General features: G+C 41.6%; 1 protein-coding gene across 1 annotated transcript in view; it reads left to right on the forward strand.

The window, feature by feature from the left end:
- The first annotated feature begins 1,607 nt into the window (after positions 1 to 1,607).
- The window catches only part of SH3TC2 (SH3 domain and tetratricopeptide repeats 2), an 88,056-nt gene continuing 68,915 nt past the window's right edge, over positions 1,608 to 20,748 (forward strand). Inside the window, exon 1 of the mRNA XM_045037106.1 lies at positions 1,608 to 2,218. The gene's annotated coding sequence lies outside the window, so the exon portion shown is untranslated. The remainder of the gene's footprint in view (positions 2,219 to 20,748) is intronic.

Here is a 20,748-nt window from a genome sequence, read left to right on the forward strand (position 1 = left end):
GAGCTATTATAGGATCATAGTTTCTACAGGTTAGGTTCAGGTTAACTGACAGGCTTTAAGGGCCGTATATAAACAAAATGTGTCTTTAAACACCAGAGTTACTCTCAGTGGGGAGATGCTCAGAGTGAAAGATAAGGAACCAAGGGGTTTGCAGCTCCATTTCCCCCATCTCAAGCTAACTGGAGGCCTCCGTCCAGGGAAAGCATTGGCCCTGGGTGACATGGGCTGTGGCCTTACTACTTAAAGTGTGGTCCATAGACCAGCAGCCACTGGTCACTTGGGAGCTTGCCAGGACATGCAAAAACTTGGGCCCTCCCTCAGCCCTACAGTATCAGAATCTACATTTTAGTAAGATTCCCAAAGGGCTCGTTTGCATTTTTTAAAAAAAAATTTTAACGTTTATTTATTTTGGGGACAGAGAGAGACAGAGCATGAACGGGGGAGGGGCAGAGAAAGAGGGAGACACAGAATCGGAAACAGGCTCCAGGCTCTGAGCCATCAGCCCAGAGCCCGACGCGGGCTGGAACGCACAGACCACGAGATCGTGACCTGAGCTGAAGTCGGACGCCCAACCGACTGAGCCACCCAGGCGCCCCTCGTTTGCATTTTAAGGTTTGGGAAAGTAGCAGTGTATGGTATTAAAACACACTTTAAGAGTTGAGAAGAGCTCACCTATGTGTTTAAAACGTTCTGTCTCACTTTTGCTGACTGTGCTGGTAAGTGTGTGGGTGACGTTTGTCTGTTTGTTTGCTTCAGCGCTATAGGAATGTGGTTCTGTGTAGGTTGGAAGCATCTAGACTTTATCATTAGGCAGAATTGTTGAAGACGGATGTGAGGTTGGTGCTGTGGGGTGTGTGTGTGTGTGTGTGTGTATGTGTGTGTGTGTGTGTGTGTGTGTGTTTCTGGTTTATATTATTTTATACGTTTTAAGTGATGAAGCTCCTGTTTGTGTATTTCCTGTCACACACGCCCGCACCCCCATATGTGAGAAAACTCATCTCTGCTTATTTCTAAGACTATTTAGAAATAAGACCTCAGAGAAGTCAGCTGACATGTTCCTCACACAAAGGCCTGCTGCTTCGTGGTGCAAGGATGTAAGGAGTCGCTGACTTCGGACGAGCTTTTACAAACAGGGACCTGTTGTACAATCACAGGGTGGTGGTGGCGATCGCCGGACCTGCAAAGAATAAAAAAAGGTCACCGCGGCGGATTTTCTCTGTAGCTCAGATGCTGTGTCTGTACTGCCCCCTGCTGGTTAAGGCCCTTCGGGACACAACGCCCTTGGCCATGACTTTTCTCTTCTTCGTCCTCTTCTCGCTGTGCCTTCTTCCGCTTATTTACGGCTCCCGAACGGGGGTGGGGGGGGGGGGGTGGTGTTGAAACTCCTATTTGTCACTAGTTCCAGGCCTGCTGCTTGCACAGGCCTCTTTTGGCCCAGATGCAAGTCTCCCCAGGAAGGACATCTGACCTGGGCTCGTTGGGCGGAAGGATTCCTCCTTCCCTTGCCCTTTGCTGAGTCCGATGATTGCAAAACCTGAGTGTCCCTGGAAGATAGCTGGACTGAGGAGACATTCCTTTCCCTGGGAGCGGTGGGGAGTGTCCGTCCTGGGCTCGTGTCCTGACACACCATCCTATCCCAGCTTGTTCACTAGGGAACCTGATTTTCAAGCCTGAGCTTATTGGTGTTCGCACGTTCGCGGAAGCACACTGAATTGAAGGTCCCGGGGTTTGAGTTCTAATGCGGGCTTTGCCACGGGATTGCCTAAAAGGGTTGAAGAAATGATTTAGTCGTTGTGGGCCTCAGTTTCTTTCTCTTTAAAGTGGGTTGGAGGAGAACAAGCAGGAATGGACTCCTGCGCTGCCAGCCTCCCAGGGTGGGGCTCCCGTCGCCCGCCCCTTGACCCCAGGCTGGCTGTGGGAGCCAAGAAATAGGAAACTGACACGTTGAAAGAGCATCAGCTGTCCCGGGTGAGGTCACAGCCGGCCACTGGTGACCTCTGCCGGGTCAGCAGGTCAGCAGCCCCGCCCCTCCCGAGCTGCGGCCGCCAGGTCCTCCCCTGACCCTTGGCAAGGTCACCATGCTCATCCGTGCAGAGGGAAGCCGGGAGAACACCTCGTCCGCCCGTGGCTTGGTAATCTGCTACCATGTGACAAGGGCTCTCCAGCCACAGATGCTGCTTCGCCTTTCCTGCCAGAGTGACAGGCACTAACCGGAGTGGTAAGGACGGACCCCCGGAGTCCCACTGCCCTGGCTCGAACCCTGGCTCTGCTGTGCCCTGTCATCTGAGTGAGCTGGGGCACGTCATTCAGACTCTTGTTTCCTGGTCTTTAAACGGGGGTAATGTTAATATAGCTTTGGTAGAGTGCTAGGGGGACTCAGGGACATTCTTTTTCTTTTCTCCCCTCCCTTTTGTTTTTTACTTTGTTGACAGGAAATTTATTCCAGGGATCCATATAATATAAAAAGAGTTCTCGTCATGAAAGTATAAAATTTGAAATAAAGCATTAGTTATAAAAACGAAAGAGCCGGGCATCTTGATGTAGAGGGTGGTGTAGGAAGTGGCTAAAAGGTGAGTGCTCTTGGACTAGGGCTGTAGGTGAGTCTCCAGGAGGGGGCACATTGCCAGGTGGGTCTTTGTGAAAGCAGGACAAACTTTACTCTGAAAGTTCCCTAGGAGCTTGGATCTGGGTCTAGTTCATTCGTTGCTCTATCCCTACTGCCTTGGAGAATGTCCAGCACAAAGTAGGTGTCATATATATATATATATATATATATATATATATATATATATATATATAAATTTCACTCTTCTTGTATTTTTCTTTCGTTCATCACTTTTGTTTTCAGCTTTATTGAGATGTAATTGACATATAACATTGTATTAGTTTTAGGTGCACAACATAATGATTTGTTACACGTGTATATTGCAAAATGATGACCATAATACATTTCATTGACGTCCATCACCTCATGTAGTTACAAATTTTTTTTTCCGTGATGAGAAGTTTTAAGATCTTTCTTAGCAATTTTCGAATATACAATACAGTATTGTTAATTATATCACTATGCTATATGTCGCATGGCTAGGACTTATTTATCCTGTAACTGGAGGTTTGTACCTTTTGACCACTTTCCCCCATTTTGCTTACACCCCACCTTCTACCCCTGGCCACCACCAATCTGTTCTCTGTTTCTATGAATTTGGGGGGTTTTTTGGGTGCCACATATAGGTGACATCATTTGTCTTTCTCTAAGTGACTAATTTCACTTAGCAGAATTATCCCACAAGGTCCATTCCTGTTGTTGCAAATGGCAGAATTTCCTCCTTTTTTAATGGCTGACTATTATTCCATTGGAAATGTATATTTGAGGAGTGCCTGGGCAGCTCAGTCAGTTAAGTGTCTGACTCTTGCTTTTGGCTCAGGTCATGATGTTATGAATCGTGGGTTCGAGCCTCACATCGGGCTCTGTGCTGACAGTGCGGAGCCTCATTGAGATTCTCTTGTGCTCCCTCTCTCTCTCTGCCCCTCCCCTGCTCCCACTCTCTCAAAATAAATAGGTAAACTTAAAAAAATATATGTATATGTGTACATATATATATTTAAATATATATTTGCTAATACATAGATTAACAAAAACTAATAGCAAAAACTTACTGGAGATATATATATATAATATTCATGTGCTATATATATGTGTGTGTATATATATATATATATATATGTAATATGGGTCTTTTCCTTATTCATCTGTCAGTAGACACTGAAGTTATTGTAAATAATGCTGCAATGAACATGCGGTACAGATATCTCTTTAAAGAGTGATTTCATTTACTTCAGGTAAAGACCCAGAAGTGGAATTGCTGGATCATTGGTGCTAGTAGTTCTATTTTTAATTTGTTTACTTCTATTTTTAATTGAATTTGTTTACTTTCATACTTTTTTTCCATCGTGGCTGTAGCAGTGTGCATTCCCACCAACAGTGCACAAGAGCTTCCTTGCCTATACACCCTTGCTGAGACTTGTTAGCTCCGGTCTTTTCGCTAACAGCCATTCTAACAGGTGTAAGATATTGTCTCACTGTGGTTTTGATTTGCATTCATCTGATGGTTAGCAATGTTGAACACCTTTTGATGTACCTGTTGGCCATCTGTCTGTCTTTGGAAAAATGTCTATTCAGTTCCTTAGCCGATTTTTTAGTCAAAGGGTTTGTGTATTGCTACTGACTTGTGTGAGGTGTTTTTTTTTTTAAATATTGTTTTGGATAATAACCCCTTATCAGATCTGTGATTTGCAAATATTTTCTTCCATTCCATAGTTGCCTTTTCATTTCGTTGATGGTGACTTTTTTCCCTCTGAGTGCATAATTAATGCTCAGTACGTGTTTTTATTATTAATGTTCAGAACAGAGCATAGCACCTAGACCAAGTAGGTGGCCCAGAGATGTTTGATGAATATATGACAACTGCATGAATGGACTGGAAACGAGGAACCATGTTCTAGCTCCATTTCTGCCTCTGACTTCCTTTAACAACAAGTCTACCTGCTGACTCTACTGGCCTTCTCCAAACCTGCCTCTAATTTCCCATCTTAGCATTTTTCCAAGTGGCTTTTCCTCTTTCTGGAATGCTCTTCTCACTTATTTCTGCTGTCACAATTCTATCCTTCAAGATGCAAATGACATGCCCCCTGCTCTGTGAAGCTTTCTTTGTTTCCCCATCTGGTAGTGCTTCTCCCTTCTCAGATTTCCAATATATTTCATTGTTGCTGGTTCCCAAATTTATATTTTCAGTCCAGATCTTTCTTATGAGCTCCAAACTGGTATATTCAAACGTCTACTCAGTACCTTCATTTGGATGTCTAATAGACTCAAATTTAATATGTCCACCACCCACCCACCCACACTGCTAAGTTAGCTCTACTTGCTGGCTCTCCCCTCTCAGTTAAAGGCAACTCGATCGTTCTAGGTGCTCAGGCCAAAACATTAGTCATCCCAATGCTTGCCTTTCTCTTACATCCTCCTCTTAGTCCATCTGGAAATCTTTTTAGATCTTCTTGGAAATATCCAGAATTAGAACACTTCTCACCACCTCCACTGTTACCACCATGGTCCAAGTCAGGGCCAAGGGACTCCACCCCTGCCCTTCCCTCACACACAATCCATTTCTACAGAGCAGCCAGAGTGGTAAAATCTTGGTAAAATACAGGTCAAATCCTCAGTCTCCTGCTAGAAGTCCCGTGGTGGCTCCACATTTCACTTAGAGCAAAAGCCAACATTCTTGAAACACTCTATCAGGCTTTACAAAACCTCACACCTCTCTGACCTCATCTCCCACTGCTCTCTCGGTCCTGGACACTCTCATCTTGTCCCCCAGATTTACTCTTCAGCCTTTTCCATCCCTCTCTCTTCTCTGGGAGACTGGTCATGGGAATCTTCAAACCTTCACAGTCTTTTGGCTTGTAGTTGGATCAGTCGATGGCAGGCGCTGGTTTGGGATGGGGGAGATGGGAGCTGAGAGAGACCGGGGTAGTTAGTTTTCTCTTTCCTTCCCTGCCAAGCCTGGTCGTGGCCATAACTCTGTTCTTTTACCAAAGACCACGTCTGTCAGTAATGCTCCTATAGCCAGCCTTCTCCAGGCTCTGGGAATCCTGCTCTCTGCTGACCCCTTCTGGCCAAGGAGTGCTATTGCTAACTCTCCAGGGCCTGACCTTGTTGTTTTACCTTACCTCTGTCCACAGCTTTGTAGTCTTTATACTCAACACTCTTCAGTGACTCCTTTGAAGATGCTCTCTGCTTCCTGCCTAATCTTGATTGATCCTTTCCCCGGGGCTCACTTTGTTCAAGCAACACTTTTATGATATTGTCATTTGTAAGAAAAAGATACATTTGTCATTTAGATGATCAAAATATATTTCTCATATATAGTTGGTCTTCATCCAGGGTTCAAACTCTTCAAACCCTTGGAATTCCCTAAGTGTTGAGAGTGATAAAGGTGTCTCTTTTATGTTAACGAGGTGGCTTTTGCAACTAACCTAAGGATGGGTTGCCAGGAGACCCAACTATGTGATTAGAGGGTTGAAACTTTTAGTCCTGTTTCTGACCTCTGGGGAGGGCAGAGAACCTAGAGGTTGAATCAATCGCCAGTGGCCAATGGTTTAATCAATCATGACTGTGTAACGAAGCCTCCATACAAATGCAAGCAAACAAGGTTTGGAGAGCTTCTGGGTTGCTGAACACCCGGAGATTTGGGGAGAAGGGTGCACCTAGAGAAGTCATGGAAGCTCTGTGCCTTCCCTGCACCCTGGGGGCTCTGCACTGGCTCTTTCCTTTTCTTGACATGCCCTTCTTCTAGATGTCTATGGATCCCTCCTTCATGTCTTTAAGTCTTTGCTCAGTTGTTACCTTCTCAGTGATCATGTGTCTGTGTTCTGATAAAATTGCAGCCCTTCTACCCTGGCAATTACACCTTTTTTTATGGTACGTATCATATAACTCATTATGGTATTTATTTATTTATTTGTGATTTTCACTATCCTTATCTTCTCACTAGATTATAAAATCCTTGAGGGCAAAGATTTCATCTGTTTTTTCACTGATAAATCTCTACTGCTAGAGTAATGCTTGGTATATAGTAGGTGGTAAGGGCCTGTTTGTTGAATGAGTCAATGTTTCCCACTTTGTTCTCAACAGATCCTAAGTGTATAACCCGAGTGCCTATGTCATTACTCCAACTAAAAAGTAAATATCCAAGAGGAATAATTGACATTTATACCTGAAGTTGCAAGGCAAAGGCCCTTAGGTTGGACTTGGCCTACAGCCAAGTTTTTTATACTAAGGTATTGGTCCACACAATGTTTCAAGTACTATTTTGATTTACCTTTCCAACATTAAAAAATGGAGGATATTTCACTTAAAGATGTGGGTTTCTGGTTTCTAAGCCAAAACAGAAGTCCTGGTCATATTTTACCTCATGTTACTCACTCTGGAACAGCTGAGTAGGGCTTTTCCCCTTAGACTGGACATGTCCTCTCCTGTGCTTCAGGGCTGTACCTTTTCCTGTTGTTTCCCTGACACCCTCAAAAGCTGAGTGTCAGCCAGCCACCTCCACTTATCTACTCATCTGCTTGGCTTTTGTGAACATAGAAGTTTGCAACTCCTAATGGTCAAGTATATACCAAGGAGGCATAAATGTTTGATGATGATGATATGCTAACGATGATGTAGATATACAGATAGAATTTACACTTTTTCTATTCTTTTCTCTTGTAACTTCTCTTCATTTACTTGTTCTATCAGTGTTGCTGTCTTCAAATATAATTGTGGACTTGTGTTTCCTTTTTTTTTAGTTACATCATGTTGCTTTATGTATTCTCCAATTCTGTTATTAAGTGCGTACATATTTATGGCTATGTGACTCGTGAAGAAGACCTGGACTATACCAGAGGAACTGAAGGACACTGAGGAGGCGGTCTACCAACTTGTGGTCGATGACCTGAAAGACACTATCAGCCAACCTGACTTAATTGACATGTGTAGAACCTAATAACAAAATAAGCATTCTTTTCAAATACACATGGAACATTCACCAAAGTAATTCATATGCTGGCCCGTGAAACTAATACCTGCAAATTTATAAGGACTTAAATAATACAAAGCATGTTCTTTGATGACAATAGTGTTAAGCTAGGATTGAATAAGAGAAAGATATAGCAAAAACTATAGTTAGAAATTTAAAAACACACTTCTAAATAATCTGTGGATCAAAGAAGGAATCATGAAGGAAATTCTAATATATTTTGAATTAAGCAAATGGAAACACAACATATTCAAAAAATGTGTGATGCACCTAAAGAAATGCTCAGAGGAAAATGTATAGAATTAATTACTTATAAAGAAGGGAAGTCTCCAACAATGATCTCAGCTACCACCTTAAGAAATTATAAAAGGAAAGCAAGTTAAACACAAAGGAAGTCGAAGGAAGGAAATATAGAGCAGAAATCAATGAAATAGAAAACAGGGAAATAATAGAGAAAAAGCTATTGAGCCATAACTTACAAATTTCTAGTCAGTCTGATCAAGGAAAAAGAGGAGAGAAGATACCGATTACCAATATCAGAAATGAAAGAAAAGACTTTACTATACATCTTACAGGAATTAAAAGATTATGAACAACTTTACACTAATACATTTGAGAACTTACACGGAATGGAAAAATTGCCTGAAAGACCCAAACTCCCAACGCTCACTCAAGAAGAAGTAGTCTGATCAGTGCTACATGGTGGTGAATTTTTCCAAACACGTAAGGAAGAAACAGTACCAGTTCTAGAGAAATGTTTCCAAAAAATGGTAAAGGGTAGAACATTTTCCAACTTACTTTATGAGGCCGATACTAACATGATACCAAAACCAGACAAAGACCAAGGTTTCATGAAAAGTAATCTAAAGCCCAAATATACCTTATGGACATAGACAGAAAAGTCCTCAGCAAAATGTTAGCAAATCAAATCCAGCAGTATATTAAAAAAGATAACACAAGTGGGGGATGCTAGGTTGGTTCGACACTTGAAAATCGATCAATGTAATTTACCATATCAGCAGACAAGCGAAGAACATAATTATTTCAATGATGCAGATGAAGCATTTTAGCAAAATGCAACATCCATTCATAATAAAATCTCTCAAGAAACTAGGAGCTACAAAATAGAGAAATCTGTTCATAATGTCCCATTGCCTGAAGTCTTACACCCTTTCTATTGCTCAGATCCCCTGTCACTCGAGCACTCTGCCAGCTTCCCAAGCCAGCATTCATTCACTCTCGTTCATTCACTATCTGTCAGTATCTACTGTGTGGAAGGCACAGTAATAGGCACACAGTTATAGGCTCTGGGGGACACAGCTGTGAGCAAAATAATAAAAATTCTCTGTCCTCATAGAGCTCTCATTCTAACAGGTAATATCAGCTCCCCAGAGCTCCCTGCACTTTGCTCAGTGGCCTTTCACTCCCTCACACTAGTCCTATTCCCCTCCTGGCACAGGGCCTCTGGGAGACATGCCGGTCCCTCTTGAATTCTTTTCTCTCTCATCTTTGTCCTTGTAACTTTTACTTATTTTTCAGATGGTAGCTGCAGAGTCCCTTCTATAGGGAAGCCTTCCTTGATTTCCCTGCCTACATGCCTCCTCATGTAAAAAAAAAATGTTTATTTATTGAGAGACAGAGAGAGAGAGAGGAGAGGAGAGAGAGTGTGTAGGGGCAGAGAGAGAGGAAGAGAGAGAGAGAATTCCGAGCAGGCTCCGTGCTGTCAGCACAGAGTCTGACACAGGGCTCGATCTCATGACCCGTGAGATCCTGACCTGAGCCGAAACCAAGAGTCAGATGCTTACCGGATGGAGCCACCCAGCCACCTCCCTCCTCTTTTATATGTGCTTATTGTACTTCCCTTCCTCCCCGTCACAGCCCTTCTTGCATAATCATTTGTGGGACACTTTGGCTGACCTCTAAGTGACTGATGGATCATGGGTTCTGTGAAGGCACGGGCTCTGTTTTCACTCAACAGTGTCACTAGTTCCCAGTGCAGAGTAGGGGCTCGTTCAATATTATATAAAAGAGTGAGTTTGTGCCTTCATCCAAGACTTGATTAGATTTTGGCCTGGAATGGACTGGCATGAGAACTGGACAAAGAACGTGCTCAAAAAACAGCATCCAAGATGGGGATAACAGGGAATCCTTGGGCACCATTGGTGAGAATGTAAATTGGTGCAGCCAGCATGGAAAACCGCGGAGGTTCCTCAGCATATTAAAAACAGAAATACTGTGTATGGTCCAGTACTTCCACTGCTGGCTATTTACCCAAAGAAAATGAAAACGCTAATTTGGAAAGAGAGACGCATCCCCATGTTTATTGCAGCATTAGTTACAATAGCCAAGATACGGAAGCAGCCCGTGTCCACTGATAGATGAATGGACGGAGATGGGGTATGTAAATGCAGTGGAATATTACTCAGCCATTAAAAAAGAACGAACTCTGGCCATTTGTGACAACACGAAAGGACCTAGAATGTATTATGCTAAGGGAAATAAGTCAGACAGAGCAAGACAAATACCATATGATTTCATTTATGTGTGGAGTCTAAAAAATAAAGCCAATATGTACACACATACATACACACACATTAGAAACAGACTCATAAATACAGAGAACAAACTGGTGGTTGCCAGAGGGGGGGAGGGGCAAAACAGGTGAAGGGAATTAAGAGGCACAAACTTCCAGCTCTAAAATGAATAACTTAGAGGGATGAAAAGTACAGCACAGGAAATACAGTCTATAACATTGTAATAACTTTGTACGGTGACAGATGGTGACTACGCTTATCCTGGTGAGCACTGCATAATGTATAAAACTGTGGAATCACTACGCTGTATACCTGAAACGAATATGACATTATATGTCAACTATATGCCCATAAAAAAGAAAGAAAATAGCACCCGAGGAAGTATTACGTAATTTATTAGTGGCCTTTAAATTAGTCATCAATCTGTCTAACCTTATTTGGATTCAGTCCATAGTTTTTCCATCTCATTTGTGAGATCTCACGGGAGGCTTTTGAAGTTCGGCTCACTATGTCAACTGCATTCCTCTGCTCTGCTGACTATCCAAAACGCAAATGAGGTTTGTTTTGTGTAACTAGATTCTGTGCGTACTCCTAGCCTTCACACATTTGGTCCTCCGTCCACTCGTCTGTAAGGTGCTGGGCTCCATCAGGCGATTTCCCAGGTTCCTCCTGACTTTAGGAGCAGGGGCTGGGGTTCTGCACGCACCCCCCTGCCCCCCCCCCCCGATGAGGGGTTGGCTCCCTGTTGCTGCTGGGGCCGAGGTGAGAGGCTGCGCCCACAGTTCCGGTGTCGCCCAGATCGCTCAGGGAGGTGTTTGCAGAGAGAGGCCGGGTGGGGATCACTTGCTCATTGGCAGGCAAGTCCGTGAGGGCCAAGGCAGTCAGGGGGAAACCAAGCACAGCAGCCTTGCTTCCTGGGATGCTCCCTGCCCTCCTCCCCCACCCCGGCCGCCCCCACAGGAACCAAACTGTGTATCTCAATCCTAGAATGTGAGGAATGTGCCAGAGCCTGCTAGGCATGGAGCAATCTGCAGAGAGGCAGGGAGGAGCTCTGCTCCCTGGTCAGAGGCCTGACAGAGCAAGGACTATGGGTCCTGAGGGCTGGGCTGCCCCTCCCACCCTCCCTGGGCCTCCTGCTGCAGCTGGATATCAAAGGCTGCTTTGTGCACTGAGCCGGCTTTCCGTCTGTCCAGTGTCTGCTAGGAGGTTGGAGAAGGGGCGCTGTTAGGAAGGGCGCCCCTACCTAACCTCGTTCAGGCTGAGGTCCCTTGGTCTCTCAGCCCTGGAGGGATGGTGCACACAGAGGCCTTTGTTTCTGCGTCCCAGGAAGCAGTCTGTCTATTGGCCCAGAGGAGTCTTACCGGTTTTTCAAAGAAATAACTGCTTCGGTTCATTGATATTCTCTATTTTTTCCCAGGTTAATTGAAATGTAATTGACAGGGTCACCTGGGTGGCTCAGTCGGTTGAGCATCTGACTTCGGCTCAGGTCGTGATCTCACGGCTTGTGGGTTCGGGCCCCACGTCGGACTCTGTGCTCACAGCTCAGAGCCTAGAGCCTACTTCAGAGTCTGTGTCTCCCTCTCTCTCTGCCCCTCTCCCGCTGTGTCTCCCCCTCTCTCTCAAAAATAAAACATTAAAAAATATATATACTTGACATACAGCACTGTAGAAGTTTAACATGCACAACATAATGATTTGACTTGTGAAGTGATTATCAGACTGAATTTAAATTAAACGTAATGTCTACGTGTTTGTTCAGTTTCTGTTTGATTGCTGCTCTTTCTTATCTCTAGTATTTTCTTTCCTCCTTCTCCTTACTTGTTTAGTTTGCCTGCTTAGACGACCGAGTTGAGACTGTCTTCTCTTCTCATATAAGCATTTAATGTGATAAAGATCCCTTTAAGCACTGCTTTTCTTGCAACCCCCAGATTTTGATAGGTTGATTTCATTGCATTCAAACTATTTTTTAATTTCCCTTCTGATTTCTCCCTCATCCCTTGAGTTATTTAGGAGTGTTTTGTTTAATTTGCACATATCTGGGGATTTTCCAGGTATTTCTCTTTTATTGATTTCTAATTTAATTCCTTTGTGTTCAGAGAACATTCTTGGATGATTTTAATTTTTTGAATTTCTCGACATGTGTTTTTTTCATCTCAGAATATGTTCTTCTTGGTGAGTGTTCCATATGCACTTGAAAAGATGGCCTACTCTGATGTGTTTTGGTGCACTCTTGTATAAATGTCAGTTGGGTCAAGTTGATTAAAATGTTATTCAAGATTTGAATCCGTACTGGTTTTTGGTGGTGGTTTTTTGTTTTGTTTTGTTTTGTCTTTTGTTTTTGTTGTTGTCTTGTTTTGTTTTGTTTTTTTTGGTCTACCTGTTCTATGAATTACTGAGAGAGAACTGTTAAAATATCCTGCTAAAGGGCGCCTGGGTGGCTCAGTCAGTTGGGCGTCCAACTTCGGCTCAGGTCATGATCTTGCAGTTGGTGGGTTCGAGCCCTGTGTCGGGCTCTGTGCTGACAGCTCAGAAACTGGAGCCTGCTTCAGATTCTGTGTCTCCCTCTCTCTTTGCCTCTCCCCTGCTTGAGCTGTCTCACTCTCTCAAAAATAAACTTGAAAAAATAAAAAAATAAATATAATAAAATATCCCACTCAAACAGTGGACATTGTTATTTCTTTCAGATTTATTACTTATTGCTTCATGCATTTTAAGCTGTATTGGTAAGTACATACACTTTGAAAAAGTTTTTTTTTTAACATTTATTTTTGAGAGACAGAGTGAGACAGAGCATGAGTGGGGGAGGAGCAGAGAGAGAGGGGGGACACAGAATCTGAAGCAGGCTCCAGGCTCTGAGCTGTCAGCACAGAGCCCGACACGGGGCTTGAATCCACAAACCATGAGATCATGACCTGAGCCGAAGTTGGACACTCAAGTGACTGAGCCACCCAGGTATCCCCCCCTTTTTTTTTTTTAATTTTTTTAACATTTATTTTTGAGAGACAGAGTGAGACAGAGCATGAGTGGGGGACGGGCCGAGGGGGGGTACATAGACTTTTTAAAAAGAGATTTTATTTTTAAGTAATCTCTACACCCAATAGTGGCTTGAACTCACAAGCCCAAGATCAAGAGTTGCATGCCCCACTGACTGAGCCAACTAGGAGCCCTGGTGCATACTCTTTTAAGATTGTTAATATCTTTTAAATATGTTATCCTTTTTATTATTACAAAATGTTTCTATTGATCCCTGATCATGTTCCTCGTTCTGAAATTTGCTTTAATCAATATGAGGCATTTCTTTTGATTGGTGTTTGAATGGCATTTCTATTTTTATACTTTTATTTTTAACCTAGTTATATCTTTATATTTATACTTATATATTTAGTTCCCTTTATCCAATCTGGCAATCTTTAAGTGGAGAGTTTAGGCCATTTTCACTTAATGTAATTATTATTGGTTGGGCCTAAATTTACCATCTTGTTAACCTTTTTCTTGTTGTTATTGTTGTTGTTCCATTTGTCCTTTGTTCCATTTTCTTCTTTTCCTGTCTTCTTTTAGCTTGACTGTTTTTTAATGATTGTATTGAATATTAGGTATGCTTTTTAAAAATTTTAAAACACTCCTCATGTAGAATAGAATCATACGGTTTCTGCTATCACACTGCCACAGGATTAAGCTAGAAATCAATAACAGAAAGATAACTGGAAAATCCCAAAAGACGTGGAGATTAAACAGCACACGTTTAATTTTGTTTAATGTTTATTTATTTTTGAGAGAGAGAGAGCATGTGTGAACAGAGGAGGGACGGGGGGGTTGTGGGGGGGGGTGGGGACAGAGGATCCAAAGCAGGCTCTGCACTGACAGCAGTGAGCCCAATGTGGGGCTTGAACTCATGAACTGTGAGGTCATGACCTGAGCTGAAGTTGGACACTCAACCGATCGAGCCACCCAGGTGCCCTATAAATAGCACACTTTTAAATAACACATGGATTCTAGAAGAAATCTCAAGAGAAATTTAAAAAAATTTTTGGAACTCAATGAAATGGAAATCACAACTTATCAAAGTTTGTGGGATGCAATGAAAGTAGTACTTAGAGGGAAATTTCTAGCATTGAATGCATTTATTAAAAAAAAAGAAATATCTAAAATTGATAATCTATGTTTCCACCTTAGGAAACTAGAAAAAGAAGAGCAAATTAAATCCACAGTACATAGAAGAAAAGAAATGGTAACGATTAGAGCAAAAGCCAATGAAATTGAAAACAGGAAATCAATAGAGAAAAATCAATGAAACTCAAAACTGCTCTTTGAAAAGACGAATAAAATATATAAAAAATAAAATAGATGAAGAGAAGAGGGAGGACACAAATCACTAATATCAGAAACGAAGGAGGGGACATTATTATTAGAACCCACAGAAATTAAAGGATAATAAAGAAATAGTATGGACAACTCTATGCCCACAAATCTGACAATGTAGACAAAATGGACTAATTCCTTGAAATGAACAACCTGTCCAAAGTCACACAAGAAGAAATAGATGCTCTGAATAAGCCCTTATCTATTAAGGAAATTGAATTGACAATTAATAAACTTCCAAAAAAGAAAGAACCAGACCCAGATGGGCTCCTGGGTGAATTCTACCAGATGTTTAAGTTAGAAATTATATCAATGCTCTAAAATCTCTTCTAGAGGATAGAAGCAGAGGGAATACTTCCTAATTCATTCTATGGGGCCAGCATTACTCTAATACCAAACCAAACATAAACATCACAAGAATAGAAAACTGCAATACCTCTTGTGACCATAGATGCAAAAGTCCTCAACAAAATATTAGCAAATTGAATCCAAAAAAGTATAAAAAGAATTATATACTATGACCAAGTAGGATTTATCCAGATATGCAAGCAGGTTTAACATTGAAAATCAATGAATATAATCCATCCCATAGAAAAAAATCACATGATCATATCAATAGATGCAGAAAAAGCATTTAATAAAATCTAACACCCATTCAAGATAAAAACTCTCAGTAAACTAAGAATAGAGGGGAACTGTCTCAACTTGATAAAGACTGTCTGCAAAAAACCTACAGGTAACATCATACTTAATTGTGAGAAACTCAAAACTTTCCCTCTAAGGTTAGGTACAAGGCAAGGATATCCCTACTCAGAACTCAGTTTCAGCATTGTACTAGAAGTCCTTGCTAACGCAGTATGGCAAGAAAAGGAAACCAAAGGCATACAGGTTGGGAAGAAAGACTTAAAACTATCATTGTTCACAAATGACATGATCATCTATGTATAATAAGTAATCATAGCAAGTTTTCAAAATACAAGTTGGCATATAGACGTCAATTGCTTTTCTAAATACTAACAATGAACAAGTGGAATCTGAAATTAAAAACACACTACCATTTACATTAGCATTCACCAAAAGGAAATACTTACTAACAAAGTATGTACAAGATCTGTATTAGGAAATCTACTAAACTCTGATAAATGAAATCAAAGAACTACATAAATGGAGATATATTCATGTTCATGAGTGAGAAGACTCAATACTGTCAAGCTGTCTGTTCTCCCCAGCTTGATCTGTAGATTCAATGCAATCCCAATCAAACTCCCAGTAAGTTATTTTATGGATATTGGCAAAATGATTTCAAAATTTATATGGAGTGAGGCAAATGACTCAGAAGAGCTAACACAATATTGAAAGAGAAGAACAAAATTGGAGGGCTAATGCTAGCTGAATTCAAGACTTACTATAAAGCTGCAGTAATCAAGACAGTGTGGTATTGGAAAAGATAGGCAAATAGATTAATGGAGGAGAACAGAGAGCCCAGGAAATAGTCTCCCATAAATACAGTCAGCTGATCTTTGACAAAGGAACCAAAGCACAAGAATGCAGCCAAGACAGTCTTTTCAACAAATGGTGCTGGAATAACTGGACATCTGGGCCTGTGTCTGGTCTAGACACAGAACTTACATCCTTCCCAATAATTAACTCAAAATGGAGCACAGACCTAAATGTAAAATGGGCAACGATAAAACTCCTACGAGATAACATAGGAGAAAACCTAGATGACCTTGGGAAGGCATGATCCTTGGAAGAAATAATTGGCAAACTGGATTTCATTAAAATTAATACAAACAAACACCTTGTGCTTCTGTGAAAGACAATGTCAAGAGAATGAGAAGACAAGCCACAGTTGGGGAGAAAACATTTATTTAAAAAATGTATCTGATAAAGGACTGGTGTCCAAAATAAGCAAAGAACCCTTAAAACTCAACAATAACAAAACTAACACCCCAATTAAAAAACAGACCAAAGACTTTAACAGACACCTCACTAAAGAAGATATGCGGAAGGAAAATAAGTATATGAACAGATGTTCCTCATCATTTGTCATTAGGGAAATGCACATTTATACCATGACATACGTATTAGAATGCCCAAATTCTGGAATACTGACATCACCAAATGCTGGTGAAGATGTGAAGCAACAGGAACTCTCATTTATTGTTAGTGGAAATGCAAATGGTACGGCCACCTTGGAAGACAGTTTGGTGGTTTCTTACAAAAGCAATATAGTCTTATCATAAGATCCAGTAATCACTGTTCATGTAAAAAATTGGACATGGATATTTATTCCTAATTGCCAAAATTTGGAAGCAACCAAGATGTCCTGCAATGGGTAAAAGGATAGATAAACTGTGGTTCATCCTGACAATGGAATATTATTCAATACTAAAAAGAAACAAGTTATCAAGCCACAGAAAGATGTGGAGGAACCTTAAATGCATCTTGCTAAGTGGAAGAAGCCACTCTGAAAAGGCTGCATACTGTATGATTCCAACTATATGACACTCTGGAAAAAGAAAAACTATGGAGATAGTAAAAAGACCAGTGATTGTGGGGGAGGGGGTTGTGATGAATAAGCAGGGCATAGAGGATTTTTAAAGCAGTGAAAATATTCTGTATGATATTATAATGATGACTGTATGTCATTGTACATTGTCCAAAGCCATAGCATATCCAACAGCAAGAATGAATCCTATGACAAACTATGGACTTTGGGTGATTATGCTGTGTCAATGTGGATTCATCCTTGGTAAATATTGTACCAGTCATGTGAACGGGGTGGCTATGCATGTGTGTGTTGGGGGGGGCCTAGTGGGTATGTAAGAAATCTCTGTATCTTCATCTCAATTTTGTTGTAATCCTCAAACTGTTCAAAGAAAGTTAAAAAAAAGGTCAACAGAGCCTCAGGGACATGGGAGACAATATCAAAAGGTCTAACATTATAGACTCCCCACATAATTGGACTCCTCAAATGAAGGGGGGGGGTAGCATAGGGCAGACATCTTCTCACAGGTACAAATTCAAGAAGCTCCATAAGATAAATTAGAAGAAAACTACACCTAGTCACATCATAGTCCAAGTGTTGAAAACCAAAGGTAAAGAGAAAATGTTGAAAGAGCTAGGGAAAATGACACACGACATACGGTGGAATATGACAGATTCTCTACCTTGACCAAACTTGAATCAAGTTCCTGAGTCTGACTAGGTTCCCAGCCTGAGGCTCTGTCCTGGGTCCACTTAGCCCAGGTGTAACAAGAATCCTCCTGAGTCCTTCCCTCTTAGTATCTGATCACCCTTGATATCTGATCAAATTCCTCACCTCCTACCCTCAATATCTTATCATCCTGGCTTGCCTTCAGCAAGAATTCTGTTGAGCAAGCCTATCAAGAATCCTCATATTCCTGATGTTTTGTTTTAGTAATTTTCCATTTACTTCCCCTGTGCTGCTCCTTGGCTATAAATCTTCACTTCTTCTTGTATTCGGAGTTGAGCCTGATCTGTCTCCCCTACTGTAAAACCCCACTACAGTAGTCCCTCCTCAAATAGGGTCTTTCTTAACATCTTTAACAAGTGTCATGAATGCTTTTTCTTTACAAAATATCAAGTCTAAAGACATTTGATTTCTCGTCACGAACTATGGGGTCTAGAAGTCTGTAAAATAACACTCTAATTACTGGGGAGTGATTGTCAGAGCTGACGAAAAAAAGTGAGACCTAACGAATGCTCTTCACAAGATGTACATTTTAAACATAAAGATAGTTTAAAAGCAAAGGGATTGGAAAATATATCACGTAAACTGCAAGCACAAGAAGGCTGGAGTGGCTGTCGTACCCAAAAAGATATACAATCATTAATGTGGGTGCTGAATAATAGATCCTTAAAATACACAAAGAAGCAATTGAGAGAATTTAAGGAAGAAATGAAAATTCTACAATCACAGTTGGAGATCTTAACACCTTCAGCAATTAAAAGAACAAAAATTCACACATAACTGGAAGAATACACAAAGTCAGTAAAAATAAAGATCATCCAAAAACGAATCATCTTGACATAACTGATATTTAGAGAACACCATATCCTATCACTATAGAACAGATATTTTTTTTTCTCACGCACATGGTACATTGACTAAGACACACTGAATTTGTGGAAGAATGACCTATGCTTGGGGCACCTGGGTGGCTCAGTCGGTTAAGCATCCGGCTTTGGCTCAGGTCATGATCTCACGGTTTGTGGGTTCGAGCCCCGCATCAGGCTCTGTGCTGACAGCTCGGAGCCTGGAGCCTGCTTCCAATTCTGTGTCTCCTTCTCTCTCTGCCCCTCCCCCACTTGTGCTCTGTTTCTCTCTGTCTATCAAAAATACATAAATGTAAAAAAAATTTTTTAAAGGATGACCCATGCTCAAACTCATACTTCATCTGTATACCATCTAGACACCACAACCAAATACATCTTTGTAAGGACATTAATTTTGACTGTGACATTTACTCGTTTATAAATCCTTCATCACTCACCACTGCCTACAAGGTTAATTTCAATCTCTTCGGGCTGACGTACAACATGCAGCACAATCTGGCTGCCGTTCTCCGCCCCCCATCATCATGACTCATAATACTGCCTTCCATATAATTTTTTTGGCCATAGTTCATATGGACTCTGTATTATCTGCCAAACATACATTGAACGTTTGACTGCCAAGTCTTCATCTGTTTCTTTCCCACTACTTTTTGTACCCTCCTTCACGTTTTTGCCTAGGACTGTCTACATCCTCCAAGGTTCAGCCTGCCTGAAGGGCGTTTGGGGACGATGTGAGAACATCATGTGTTTTCGTTAGTTCACCAGCTCTGTGACTTTGGACACATTAATTTCTCTTTCTATGCCTCAAATTTCTCATCTGTAAAATGAGTATAATATTAGTAGTTGCCTAATAGGATTGCCTGATAGAATTTAAATGAGCCAGTGCATGTAAGGCACTTAGGATGGTGCTTGGCATGGTGTGTGTGTGTGTGTGTGTGTGTGTGTGTGATCAATTTGTGCTAGTTCTTATTGTGGTGGTGATTATGGGTGGTGACTTCTGAGAGACGATTTAATTGGGTGGTGGGACAGGTGTCAGATTTTATAATTTTCTTAGGAGCTTTTGCATCTGAGCCAGCGTTTCCTTAGTGCAATCTCCAAGTTGGCTGTTGCTGCACTGTTTGCAGAAATGGGGTGGATCTAACGAGGTCTAATTTCATTGGGACCTTTTTTGTGATGACGTGGATTGTCTGCACTGGCACTCCAATATCTTATACCCTCTCCCTGAATTTCAAGAGGTCAGTACCACTAAATTAATTTATCACATTTTAACTGGCTTCGCTGTAGGGGGTACACTCTCACCATGGAGAACATCACCCCTGTATCGAAGTGGTGGTGGGAGAAATTCTCCTTGTTTCTATCGTGTCTTCTGTTGGCCTCTCTACCTGGTCACCTATGGGACCCCATCACCAGAGATTGCACATGGGGTAGGGAAGGGGAAAGTGAGCCAGGAGACAGGGATAGATGGCAGAGGAGGAGAGAGGGGAACCGGCTCCTCACACCCCCACCAAAGCACTCTCTAGATCACAGACCTCCCTGAAACACATCAATGAGAGGAAACCCCCACAAACGATCTGGCCACAAGCAGCAGCCAGGGTGTGGGGGTCCTAGGAAGCATCCTGCGCTATGCAGGTAGTCTGGCCACTGGGTGTCACTCTTAGTCTGTGTTTCTTTGGTGTCAAGTTCTGGCATTTGGTGGTCCTCCTCCTCTTCCCACAGGCTCCCTCCCCGCGCTGGTGTGTTTCCCCTGGAAGGCTTTACTGACTGCATAGACAGTACACTGAGAGTGAAATCACCCCAGAAGTGGATTTCTGATCTGCCCATGGAGAAATGGCCTGTTTGTCACCGAAGCAATAAATAATTCTATAACAACAGTACCCAGAAAATGAGCTCTTAAAACATAGACGTATTTCATTAATGTTATCATCGATTACTGTTATTTCCTTCTATACATATTATTTGTGTTTATTTTGTCAATCTGTATTCTTATATTTTTACTTACTTTTTTCATCTTACTGAAGTGAACATTTAGATGAAATCGAAATTAAACCCAGACAAAAGGGTTGGGAGGAAAGACCCGAACACACAAAACCTGCAAAGAAATAGAAATCATATTTTTAAAAAACCTGTTATTTTTATCCACCTTCTTTAGAACTTGGTGTGCATTTTCAATCTGAAGATTCATGTCTTCCATTCTG

The sequence above is a fragment of the Felis catus genome, chromosome A1 (genome assembly GCF_018350175.1).
Source record: "Felis catus isolate Fca126 chromosome A1, F.catus_Fca126_mat1.0, whole genome shotgun sequence".
In the NCBI taxonomy this organism is placed as follows: Eukaryota; Metazoa; Chordata; class Mammalia; order Carnivora; family Felidae; genus Felis; species Felis catus.